Genomic DNA, 14,479 nt, shown 5'->3' on the forward strand with positions numbered 1-14,479 from the left:
TGCAGCTCCTGCTCTGACAGACTGCTGTGAGTGACACAGAAAACCAGCAAAATTCCATTTTCACTTTCTCTGCAGCAGATGCATCTTAATATTGTATTATTATGTTTATATATATTTATTTGTTTGTTTGTTTATTTATTCACTTCCTGGCAGAGTGATTCTTTGTATTTTCCCAAAATGTTGCATTGCATTCCAGTGGAAGCGTTACTCGCCTCTCAAATGGAAGTTAATAACCAGCTTTTTAGTATTCGGCTCCCTCTGAGTCACTCAGTAAACTGATCCAGGTGTGAGTCACTTGAGTCAGTGTTGCCAAACCGCTGGCTGAATTGTTTGTTTTCCATAGAAGAAAGTGTACTTTCTTGATTTTATGATGGGAATGAATGCACATAAATGATGGCTCGGCCATAACCAGAGGACATACTCACGAAGCGCTAAGCTTAGCGCTTCAGAGTCAGACTCGGCTCTCTTAGGCTATCTCCGGCTCTACAGGAAGTTAACCAATAGATTAACTCATATGTATGTGCTCCGTGCTGTGCTGCTGAATCGACTGACAGGAGTCCCATTGTTTACGAGGAGGATTCGGCTGGTGCAAACGAACTGCAATTTTAGCTGATATACTTGCTACTATGGCTATATTGATCTTGTAATGAGTTTGGCATGTTTATACGAGGTATGTACACAATGGGGTTTATAGTTTAGTCGCAGTGTAGTTAGGACTTGATGGATCTGGCTTAATGGAGACCTCAGATTTGTGACTCATGAGTTAATTAACTCATGATCACTAAAAACAATTAAAACACCAATCAATCAAACCAGCAGGTGTAGAAACACACTGTACTAGTGTAAACATTGATACATGTAAACAAAGGAAAACACATCTGTGTTGAACTTTACAACCAAGATTCACTGATCCAGCAGTTAAATAAGAGAGGTTCAAGAAAAACAACCTGATGCTTACACTTCTGATGGAATCTGACAGGTGTCTGTTGGGGATCAACAATAGTGGCAATAATTTGATGGAGAAAATTAAAATAGTAAAGTAATAAAAACAAATATATTTTTTCTTTATTAAATATTTAAAAAAAATTAATTAACTTAATGAATTCTAGAACGGGGCACAACCCTGAAAACAGGGCAAAGACAATCAATATATCAGTCTTAAATAATCAATTAACCAATTGAACAGTATTGAAGGTATGAATCTGAGCACAGACTCTCTCAACCCCCATTTGTCACAGTATTCATGTACAAAAGACACAGAGCGTTCCTTTAGGTGAATAAAAGTAATAATTTATTAAATCAAATAACAAAATCAATTAAACAATCATATTCACTGAAATTGAACATTAATGTATAACGAAAATCTATTAGTTGAATCACTTGCTAAACTAAAACAACACAGGCTATATACAACATAAACACCAGTGTGTGTATGTGTGTGTGACAGGAGACGGAGACAAGAAAGGGAAGTGACGCAGTTAGCCGAGCTGTGCCACTCCCACTTCTGGAACCAAGGTGGTGGTAGGCATGCGAAGTAGCAATAACATAAACACAATAACCTGAGGTCGCAGACCTTGGGCCGAACACATGACTGCATGGCTGGAGCTCTGGCCTCCGGGGGCCTTGGGCCCCCAAAGGAGAGGAGCAGGGACATGAGCAAAAAAAAGGGTGAAAAACAAAACAAAGGAACAGCACAAGAGAAAGAGGACCAAGAGAAATGTCTGTCCTCTGGTTTTATAGCGTTTTTCAGAGGGGGGGGGGACTGGCCCACATGGGACTTTGCATAAACTCAACTCAGCCCATGAAGAACAATAGATAAATGGATTGCAGGTAGACATCTCGGTCCCAACATGTCTTTATTTTGATCCCAAGATAATTGCCATGGAGTTTGTAATTGCAGAGATATACTCATTATATCCCCAAACTTATTTTGGACATGTCATCTTTGAGCAGGGTCCAGGGTGTGAACCCCGCATAACACACGTTCACACGCCCCTTCCAACCTTACCACGTCGGTTAATGGAGGTATCCTGTACCTGGGAAAATCGCCTCATCCTCAATGGCTGAGCTGAAGATTTTTTCCTTTGTTGGTTCCTGTTTGTTTTTGATTGCAGTCTTGACTGCTTATTGTGGATGCACTGGAATAACCCTGTTTCCCACGCTGTCAGCAGCTGACAGGGAGGGACATGTCCCCTCATACACACACCCTCCTATACATATATACTTCCTTGTGCACACACCTAAGAATTTATTTTAGTAGGTACACTTAGTTTATACAGTTAATGTTTTTATAAAATTAATTATCACTTGTTAATACATTTTGACCCTATTTATCCAAAGTGCTATTCTCTGTCTTTTGTGCTTGTATATGTGTGACAAGGGTAATTGCAAGAAGCCAGTGTACAATTTTACACCATCCATCCCAAATTGGGCCGTCATCATCATCTAAATTTATTGGACAATGACAATGGAGATTATTTGTATAGTAAAAGTTTACACAATGAAATGGTAAGTAGACAAGGCCTGTCCTGCCTGGAGAGTCGAAAGTTACCTTCGGCATTAATAACAGATGGCGTCCCGTTCCGCTGCTGCTTGACAAACACGCTGCCGTCCTGCAAATGAATTGCGTGCTGTGTCGAAATGGAAACTTTGCAAGTGTTGCAAGTGACCGTCTTGTCCTCTTGTCGCGAGAAATATAACCACACTTTAGATCGCCTCTGCCTCTGCGCCATGTTTGCCACGCTCTGAACCAAAACAACGCAGCGCGTGTGTGACGTCACAACGCATTTACAGCAGGCGGAACCGATAAGCGGAATCCTTAAGCAGGCATATTAACAGTTCCTAGGAATCAATTGACTGCGCACTGGTTCTGAAGAAGAACCGGTTCTCGATTCCCATCCCTAGCAGTGATGAAGATGATCACTGATTTAATCAATAAACATAAACTTAATTTTCCATTCTTAAAAGGCTATTTAACAGTGAGTAAAATTGGTAAAAAAAAAACACAAAAGGATGCCATAGATGAATTGCCTCCTTACATGGACATAAACACTTTCTTCACTTTCGTCATTGAACAGAGTTGGTCACCATTGATGAACAGCTCAACATCCTCTGACCATCACAACTGTAAATGTGTTTGTCAAATGGTGATTAACGTTAGGGAAAGGTTATCATTTAGCTCACGAGATAGGACGACATGATTTGTCACTCTCGACACAAACTGATGACACAGAGTCTTCTCATGCACCCACTTATTCACACACTTTCCAGCAGAACACTCACCATAACTCAAAATTGCACACACACACACACACACACACACACACAAGTTTAACTTGTTATCACGTAATCGCACACATCTGCTTGTCGTTGCAAAGCTGCCCCACACTTGTGTGGATATTTAAATGTGCTCCTGCTGCTGTCAGAGTGCTCTCATTTGTGAAGCAAATCGTCTTCAAAGAAGCTAATCCGTGGTGTGATGAACGAGATCGTCCCCCAAAATTGCTGAGGGATGAAATATGCCCGTGGTGGATAAGGTGTGTGGTGATGTCATGTCCTCAGTGTTAAGAAGAGACTGTGTTAAACAAATGATCTGTAATAGCCTGTGGCCTTATCCAGTCCAAAGCCAATACAGATTTCATGATGGAAAGCTATATTTATGAAATACATTTATTGATGAATGGTGTGAAATCAGGCTGATACGGGCTTTTTTTCATTAAGTTGATATCAAGCATGAGAACCATGCTTCTCTCATGTGATGGATATGATGCAGGCGGATTGATCGCATTTTAATTCCAGCATTAATCAGGCGCAGACTTCCTGTCTGTTCTAACACCTTAACCTAATGTTGCACTGTGATTTGATTAAGTATGCGGGTATATAGATTTATAATGTGAGGGTGCCTGCAGGCCTAATAATCCTTCTCAACTTAGAATAAGTGCAGACCAAGTAAGGAGAATTATTTATAGTCAAATAAATCCTAATAAAGCTGATTCTTTAAATCCAGATCTTGCCATGTGAGGTTCAGATCAAACGTGTTTGCCTGTGATGGATTTATAATGATGCAATCTACTGGAACACATTATAGCACGTGTCAAACTCAAGGCCTTCAGACCACATCTGGCCCACCATATAGTTGTATTCGGCCCATCAGATAATATGTGACCAGCCACGAGAATATTGCAACAAGTCGGCCCAGCACAAGTAAACAGGTTTTTTACAGAATATGCAAGTTGAAATCACAAAGAAACCACTCCATGCTTCAAATTACAATAATGGGGGTCTTAAGGACCAGTATGGACAGCCCTTAGTTCCTTGGAGGTCATCTGGACAGAGCCTTAAGGATGTCCACCAAGTTGAGGGTGCTGAAAGCTCTGGTCTGGCCTGTAGTGAAGTATGGCTGCGAAGTATGGACACTTCACGCTAAGGACACTCAGAAGATTCAAGCTACTGAGGGTCAACTGGACAGAACATCGCCCGGGAGATTGGGAAGAGATGGGGACGGAAAGATCACTCCTAACCATGGTAAAAAAACAGAAGTTACAGTACTTTGGACATATCACCAGAGCCCAGAACATTTCAACCCACATCCTTTCAAGGAAAAATCTGTGGCACTAGAAGCAGAGGGAGGCCATGCAGGAGATGGGGAGATGACATCAGGGACTGGACAGGCAGGTCACTCGCAGACTGTACCCAGAAGGCGAAGGACAGGGAAGGATGGAGAAAGCTGGTGCTGGGAGCAACCATAGCCCCTGACCATCAAGTTGAGGATGGGACAGAGTGAGATAATTAAAAACACACTAATTCAAGCACATTACAGGAAATTAGGACCAATGCCATAAAGAAAAAAGGTTAAAAAAAAAAAGAAAAAAGGGTTGCATACTGCGATTTCACTCTTGAATGCATATTAAACATTGTTTTATTATATTTCTGCCTTTAAGGCTAATTTATGCTGCATTTAATGTACAAAAAAAAAATCCATCTGTTTTGAATGATGCAACTGTCAACACCAACAATACCTCCTTAAATTTTAGTTATAAACACCTTGATGTTTCAACCCCAGGCTATGCCTCATTGCGTATGAAGCATAGCCGTTTAAAGTTAACACTACAGTTGGTCAATATGATTATTCTGTGCTTTGTTAAAACGGGGAGAAGCTCTGCTAATTACCCATTGAAATAAACGTGCACATCGCCGCAATGCACATTCACCACAACATGCATTTTAGCTACTAACTCTGCTACATTCAGCTACTCCAATGTCTGTCTGTCCATTTCAAATTAAAAACACTCAAGCGTTTCTGTTACACGTTTCTGTTTTATTTTTTTATTGTCACATATTTGCAGGGCCATTATGCAGGGCGCCGCTTCACACTGAAGAGTTGTGGCATTTTATTGAGTACAAAGAAGCATTCAGAGCATTTAAAAGTTAATTATTTATGATGATTTTAAAAGGCAAACCCTTTGTAAATATATAGCAGCAGCTCTGCAAACTGATAAAAAGGTGACTACAATTAATTAATTGGTCCATTACCTTCAACATAAATACAGATTTCTATGGATTTAAAGTGTTGGAAACATTTTTGTCTGTAAGTAAACTACTCAAAAAATATGTAACATTAGCCATATTGATCATAATGAAACATGTTACATATTACTGCATATCTTTTACTTGTAGGTTGACATGTAGCATGTAGTACCCAGTGTCGTCCCAACGTGGATGATTGACAAGTAGCATTTGGTTTTAATGATTTCATTAATTCTTAATGTTCGAAATTACCAATAATTACAGACATAGTGATGATCCCACTGTAATTTATCTGAGGAAAAATCTAATTGCATTTATACTGATTAAGGCAGTCACAAAATGAATGTAGAGTACAGATAGAAGTCCATTTTTCAATCTATTTCTATCTAACATTAGGCATGAATGAGTCTTTGGGACCTCTTGCCGATCACATAATCAACAGCACCAATCTTGGCTTTTCTAGCGTTTAAATTAATGTGCACATTCTTCAGACTGAGCAAACCTGTGACATTTGAAAAATATTCCAACACAGAAACCACTGCAGAAAAATAAACACTCCTTGTTCTAAATATAGTTACAAAAGAGAAACCATGCAACTACACACAAATTGTACTTGATATAATGTATTTATTGTATTATATGACATTTATGGTGGATAATGGGAAACCAATTCAAATTGGAGTGAAATAACTGAGACATATCACTTATTATGTCTAGAACTTTCTTTTTGATACTCACCATATACCTGTCCCTGTTGTGTCCTTGATGTTTACGACAGATGAAGCGTGAAAGAAAGGGGATAGACATGCAGCAAAGCCGGAGTCAGGTAGATTTCTGTCAAATCTAGTATTTTGTATTGAGACCACCACTGCATTAAACCATCTTTATTGTGTTGATGAATTAATTTAATCTGAATAACAATGTGATGTGTGACAGAGGTCCTGACACATGTGGCTGCCGCAAAAGTTTGACTGCTTAAAAGTCAAAACAACGTATCATTAACTTTCCCTTAAATCAACTCCACTGGCCAATGACTTTTGTTGTATGAATAGTGTAATCACAAAGATTGCCCCAGAGTCATTGAGATGATGAATAAAGTAATTCTAAACTTTCCAGAGTGGGAAAATTGTTATTAAAAGAAAAAATACAAATCTGTATATATAATATTCTTTCTTGACCTTTAGTGACAGTATGCAGTGAGAATCTGAGCTGGCATATCTACTTGATAATAACTTGTATTTTCTTCATAGCGGGATTGTCAGAGCAGCTAATCAAAGAATCCCTAGTCACAAAGAGCAGCACTTACAATCACACACCATTCAGCACCTTCAGATCTCTGCTACAGCTCCCTGAAGAGAAGAGGACTGTGATGGTAGTGGTACATGGCCTTGTCATGACAGCGGCACATCAGTGAAACAGTATCACAACTGCAGAAGAGCTTAGAGCAGAGGTACAGGTCATAATGTGTTATTTTTTGTATGTTTTTTTAATGCAAAGATTTTACATCAATACATTTTAATTTCGAGTTATATATTATTCCATATCGACACTTTTGTTTTTAAATTCTGTGAAATATCATCAAAAATAATATTGTTATTATATCATTGTTATATCTTACTGGACAGTTGCTTTTTCCCAAAAAGTTGGACTTTTTTCATTTGACTGAAACAGACTCAATGCTCAGTGGCCCCCAGGTCATTTCAGTTTGAGGAAAAAAAGTAGATGTCATTCACCCCTGACTGACAACCATCTGCCATTCATTAATTCATCAATTCATTCATTCATTCATTGTCTACCGCTGCAGCCAATCCTAGTTGACAGGGCAAAATGTGCGGTACAACCTGAACAGGTCACCAGTCTATTGCTGGGCAAATATATAAAGATGAACAAAATTCACTCTCACATTCACACCTATGGTCAGTTTAGAGCAGGGGTGGGCAATTATTTTTCCCAGGGGGCCAAATGAGCAAATGAAAATATTTTGGAGGGCCGGGCCAAAATGCCAAACTCAATTATGCATAATATACATTTTATTTCTATATAAAAAGCAGTAAATGGCATTGTTTTGACCGCTGGTAAGAGTGTATGTTATTATTTGGCAATTAAAAGGTGAGGTTAGCTTTCAAAAATATCATTTATTCTAATAGAATTTCCAAAATGATAAACAAAATGTGAAACATTTGACTCATTTTCAGTCACATTAATAACAAAGGGCATTTTGAGTTTCATCCAATCCAACTTTACTTGTTAAGCACTTTAAACAAACCACAATGTACCAAAGTGCTGTACAGAATAAATAAAAGGCATTATACATAAAAGGTTCAAATGACCAAAAACAGCTTAAAATAAATTAGAATCATAAAACACAATAAGAATTAGCAGCCATACAATAAAAAACAATAAATTCTATTCAAATTAAAATATATAAAATAAATAAAAAACCAAACGTCTCATGAGGTTTCAAAGGCCAAAGAGAAAAGGTGGGTTTTAAGAAGGGATTTAAAAACAGACAAGGACGAGGCCTGTCTTATGCGCAGTGGCAGATCGTTCCAAGGTTTTGGAGCTGCGACAGCGAAGGCACGATCCCCTCTGAGCTTCCGCTTAGTTTTAGGCACACTCAGGAGCAGCTGATCAGCTGACCTGAGAGAGCGAGCGGGTGAGTATGGATGTAGAAGCTCAGAGAGGTAGGGCGGGGCAAGACCATTCAGGGATTTAAAAACAAATAAAATCATTTTAAAATTGATCCTGAAATGTATGGGCAGCCAGTGGAGTGAAGCTAAAATGGGGGAAATGTGCTCAAATTTACGTGTGCCAGTTAAAAGACGTGCAGCAGCTTTTGTACCATCTGAAGACGGGCAACGGAGGACGCACTAACCGAATTATATTTAATAATTAATAAAGCGAATTGCAGTAATCCAGCCGAGTGGTGACAAAGGCGTGAATGACTATTTCAAAATGCTTTATTTTGGCCAGCTGCCTCAGTTGAAAAAAGCTGGATTTAACAACAGACCTGATCTGGTTGTCAAACTTCAGATCAGAGTCGATTTTAACCCCCAGGTTTGTGGTAGTGTGATTTAAAAGCGGTGCCAAGCAGCCCAGATCTACTTGGGGTTTCATATACTATTAAAACAAGGATTTTCTTTCTAAAGACATCACATCATCTTTGTAGCCAAAATACTCTGATGAAATTAACTGTTGTAGTAACAACATCAACCACATGGTTAAGTTTTAGCGCTGACTTGCACAACGCTTGCTGATGAATAATACAATGTATAAACACCAATTTCTGCTCTGAGTTGAGTTCACTCAGTTTATTTGCATTGTTTTCAAAAGCCCAACATTTTTTGCCGTCAAATTCTGACATCCATCCAGAGTGACACCTGCCAATCTGTCCCGTTCGAGTCCCAGTTTGTCCCTGCATGCATCCACTTTCCTCTTTTTGGCATGAGCCGACATTTTCGCATTTTTCAGGGGTGACAAGGTAGGCAGACAGGTTGTCAATCACACGCACGTCACGTGCACAGTGAGAATAAATGGGCTTCAAAATAAAAGCAATGCGGTTTTAGTCCACCCATAAGATAATTACAAAATATGTTATATTTTCTAATTATCATGTAATCTTTCGCGGGCCGGTTAGAATCATCCGTGTAATGCCCAGGTCTGGTTTAGAGTGTCCAGTTAGCCTCTGTGAGGAAACCGGAAAACCTGGAGAAAACTCACACGCACATGAGGAGAACAGGCAAACTTCATGCAGAAAGGCCCTTGGCCTAGGCAACAGTGCTAGCCACTACTCTTTTCAATTCCATTGGTCAATTTCTTAAACATTGATATTATTTACATTGGTTGTCGAAGGTTGTAAGGTTTTTTTTCCTGTTGGGCAACCTAGCACAGTGTGATTAGGTTTCATTGGGAATCTGTGTTTTCCTTTTGAACATTTGGATTTATTGGCAGACTACACCGTGTCACACTGGGATGATGTCATGATGTTTATGTAGCTGACATAGTTAGCTGACATACTTTTTTGTTTTTAAGAAAAAGTAACAAACCATCCATTCCTGGTTTTATTTGGCTTTGCAGTGGCTGATTACACACACCTGTGTTCTGCCTCAGATCTTCAGTTGCTTGTCACCAGAGTTTTCTACCTACACCATCCCATTCGCTTTGGCTCCTCATTTCATTTTTGTAAGATAATATCGTAGTAGATTGTCTTTTGAATTGAACAGTGGAAAGTCCATGGCACCATTGATGCACAGCTGGAGAAGAACATACATAAAGCTGGCGAAATACAAGGTGTAAAATGTATTGCAATTATCAAGCTGCTGGCGACTGTGACCCTTTGCTGCAAGAGCGGATCAAATGGTTGAGGGGTCAGTTAAATACCTCAGCCCAACTGTCCATGTTCCCTTTTCAAGTCGTGGACGAGCGCATCATTTGTTGTCCGGTGTTGCAAGTTCATTGTGTGTGTATGACCTATATGGCAAAAATAAGGCTGATCTCTGCAGTAAAATCATAATTTGATGTGGTTTATGCAGATTTTCTATAGAGGATCAGTTTTTTTTTATTATCACTACTCGCTTCAGTCTCATTGTGCTCTATAGAATATATATTCAATTCAATTTTAGCCCAACATCACAAAGACAATTTACTTCAAAGAGCTTTGTACAGCAAGTGACACCCTCTGTCCTTAGACCATCACACTGAGTAAGGTCTAAGGACAGAGGGTCCTTGTACAGGGGAACTCCTGGAAATCCAAAAGCGGAGGGATCACTCTCCCAGGACGGACAGACGTGCAGTTGGTGTCACATGTACAGAAACAAGTTCAGAAGATTACAAACAAAACATCCGATTTAAAGATATATATTATCATTGTGGTCAACAGGACCATCTGATATTCATATACATATTTCACTTCTTCATAGAAAATAGCTTTGTGTGTCTGAGGAGTTACTTAAACAGTCTTTAACTCCTCTTTGTTTCATGACTAAAAAAAACTATTTTTCTCTTTAAGAAGGGCCTTTATGTCACAATAAATTGTCACACTTTTCCAAATTTTCCCTTACCTGACCTGTCCTAGCCCTTGCGTCCTGGTATGGGTAAAATGTACCCATGCATCCGGCAAATACATGGATAGATACACAGATCATGGTTTCACAATGCTGAACGCGTAACAGCCTTCCTGCCAGAGTGTCTCCCATGTGACTCACTGAAGTGTCCAGGAGAGACTAAAACATGGATATAAATAGCCACATATACTTTCCACCCAGGGTGCAGACAGCATCTGTCCTTACTTTATTAGGATATCACATCACATTTACATATTTAGAATGATGAAAACAAAGAAATAAATTTAATAAAATGAGTAAAATAAAAATAGAAACTGCCCATTCAGAACCTGTGCTGGTCCACTTTTTATAAGAGGTTCATAATGAATGCTTATTCATGCAGCCTTCAAAAAAAATAACTATAAGAGACAGAAAACATCTCCACTGTCATAGCTCATCATTCTCAATATTTAGAGATAAAGCAACTGCTGAAAACTTTTGAAATTACAGTTTGGGGATACATTTTTATGTAACAGACATCTGGGCATGGTGTACCTTTTTTTTAACCACACCACCTTTGTCAGACAACTCGACCAAACTAGGATGATGTGCGTTCCAGTGTGAAACAGCAGCAGTGACAGTATACTCTGAGCAACAAGGCCAGTCAAAAAGTTGGCGAGACAATGAATTATTTAAGAATTCAAATTCATGATGCTATCGCAGCAAGGCAGTTGGATACCAAGTGATGAGAAAGTGTATTTCCAAGCAGTGTGAGGTGTGCAGATCGGGGCTGCATGCATAGGTTTAGTAAAACACGAAATATGTGTCACTTTGAGTTCTGTGATGATGATAGGGCTTGCAACTAATATTTGAGTACACAGTTTTAATGTATTTTTGCTTTTTAAGTAGTACATGCAGACACTAGAGTGGGGAAATGTATTATTTCCATTCTAATAATAGTGTTTCATCATTGTCCTGTAACTGCTCAAAAATACAATCATGATATTAAATGCACTAAAAATATTTGACATCATCTTCAGATCTTTACCTATGTGCCTTTTATGATGTCACTGAGACATCTGAACTTGTTAAATGTGACTGAAGCATGTTCAATTTTAATTGCCACCAAATCCATAATCTGGAGATAGGGATTTCTTGAAAATTTTAATATTACAATTTGTTAATTTTGCACACACAAAAAGTGTGCAAAAGCTCCACAAAGAGGAAGAGGAGGAGCTAACAGATTCAAAACTGTTACCCAGGCCTCCTGACTGTCGAGAGGCCCTGATCACCTGTGACAACTCAAGTCAAATTCAATACCTTTCTCAGTACAGTGATGACAGGTTTAAAGAAAAACAAAAGGCATTCTGTATATAATACAGAAATTATGCTCTGCAGTTCAACAAAAGTTGTTGTTGTCAACTATATCTATATTTGTTATGCAATTTTAAATTGTGAGTTGTTCTAGCTCCAAAGAGGCAGGAAATCCCCAAAAACTTAATTTGAAAGAGATTTTTCCCCCCGGTTCTGCATGAAATGTCACTTTATGAGCTAAGGGGAAACTTGAACTTTGTAAGATTACTTCAGCAATTAAAGCTTCCAATATCAATTGAAAAGACTTGCATTGTCTTTTAGAAGTAAGCCCTGAAGGAAACAACAAGCTAAACACTGGAGTATCAACTGCGAACTGGCGAAGACTGGTGAAGAGCCAGTACATATGGCAGGTGGAGATGAGAGGCAATCAACGTGATGAACGACAAGTGTGTCAGTAGAAAGGGGCAAGAAAGTGGGTCAGCCTGAAAACTGACAACATGCAGACAGACGGGGAAGACAGACAACCGTATGACAGGGAGGGAAGATGGGAAAACACCATTGAAAAAAATGGGGAAGAAACGTTGGTACTGTAGACCAGGCCAGCTGCAGTACTAACACATGCAATGAGACATCCTGCATACAGTGCCATCTTAAACTTAAACTTTCAGAAAATACACTCTGACCCTCATTTAAACAATTTCTGTACATCTGCATTGACATAAATTGAGTTTCTCACAGCAATTCAATATTAATTCTTATCAATAATAAAAAAAACTTCCATGTGGAAGATTAAATAATATTTGCCCCTAAATGAGCTGTTTAGGTCTTATGCTCAAATGTTCCTACTGTATACTATAGGTATGCTTGTCAGTCATGGTTAAGGTTTCTGTCAGGCCCAACGTATTAAAGCTCTCAATGTAGTATGATGTGTTTACTGCACCTCTTCTTCTTTTTCCTCCTCTTCTTTTGGCTTCTCCCATTAGGGGTCAGGCCAGTGGATCATCTGCCTGTACAGGATTAATTCATATTCATTTATAACTTTCTGTATGAGTTAAGTAGTCTAGCAGCTATGTTATAGGTGACAAGATAAACACCATATTTAAAGCTGTAGTATGTTACTTTTTTTTTTATGTTGGTCTTCATGAACAGAAACCGTGTAATATTATTTGTATGCTGCATCTGAAATCCGAGGCGGCAGGGACTAGAATCGTTTATCCAGTCAGTATAATTCACTTCTGAAACTTTGCCTGGGCACTTTTTTTCTTTGCATTTTTAGTCATATTCCAATCTGTTTGCAGCCAGCTTGCTTTACTACTGCAATGTTACTGTTGCTGCGGTCTGTCTTTACATCAAATCACTTTACAATTTGTACCCAAATGTTTAAATGCACTTATTGTAAGTCGCTTTGGATAAAAGTGTCTGCTAAATGACATGTAATGTAATGTAATGTAATGTAATACAACAAATCACTTAACTTTGAACCACACTGTACATACCACTATTTAGTTTCTGCTATTTGTCATTATGTTTGCTGATGATACAAATGTATTTTGTTCGGAATGAATAACTACAAACTGTTTACCAAGTACAAAAATGGTTTGATGGAATTAAGTTATCATTAAACGAAACAAATTTTATGGTGTATTTGGTAGGACTCGACCAAACTGCAAAACAAAACAAAATGTAAAAGTCCATATAGACATTTCCCGGAGTAAATACAGATCATAAGAAAACCTCCAGATCTATTCTCTAGAAAACAAGGGATTTGTTAAATTTGAAATGTTTGCATATACTGTACTGTTCACTTACAGTATGTCATGCATGTTATATTGTGTTGAGTTTTGGGGAAATGGCTACAAAACAAATATACTGTTGACCCTATAATTAAACTTTGGAAAATAACTGTTAGAGTCATTAATAATGCTTGGTAACCTGAATATACAAATCAGTTCATTTATTCATTCAATTCAGCCAATGTGTAATCTAACTTTCAACATTTTTTTTGGACTGAAATTTGAATTTATACTTTTATATCTATTCAAAATTGCACATTTTAATTTGACTTGCAACATCTTTTCAATAAGAAAAATGATTTCTGAAGAAGTGCTAAAACTTCAGAGTCCTTTATTTTCAGCCCCATTGACTAAATAATTAGATCAGAGCTGGGCCAGAAGAATTGCAGCTGTAATTGTTATCTATTGAATTGCTTTCAACAGAGAGTTGATATGTAGTCTGTTCTCACTTAAAATCACAACTGTGGGAAGATCCATACTTTGTGTGTGTGTAGCACGAGCCATGAAGCAGGGATGGGAAAAAGAGTAGAAGCTCCATTTATTAGATTGCAATTTTAACAGATAAAGAACAAGCATAAAGAAAAAAATAAACTTGATTGTGGATAAGTATTGACTTACTGTTCAAACACAATCAAAAGTGAAAAAAGGTGATCATGATCAGAATAAAAGAAACATTCAAGTATTAAAGTAACACGGTATAGGATTTGTTCTCGTATTCCCTCTGTTCATTAGCAGAAGCTATAGTTTTTTACAACAGTCGTAAAATAGACCCTTTCATTGTATACAAACATTCCAAGCCTAGCG

The sequence above is a fragment of the Solea solea genome, chromosome 14 (genome assembly GCF_958295425.1).
Source record: "Solea solea chromosome 14, fSolSol10.1, whole genome shotgun sequence".
Lineage (NCBI taxonomy): Eukaryota > Metazoa > Chordata > Actinopteri > Pleuronectiformes > Soleidae > Solea > Solea solea.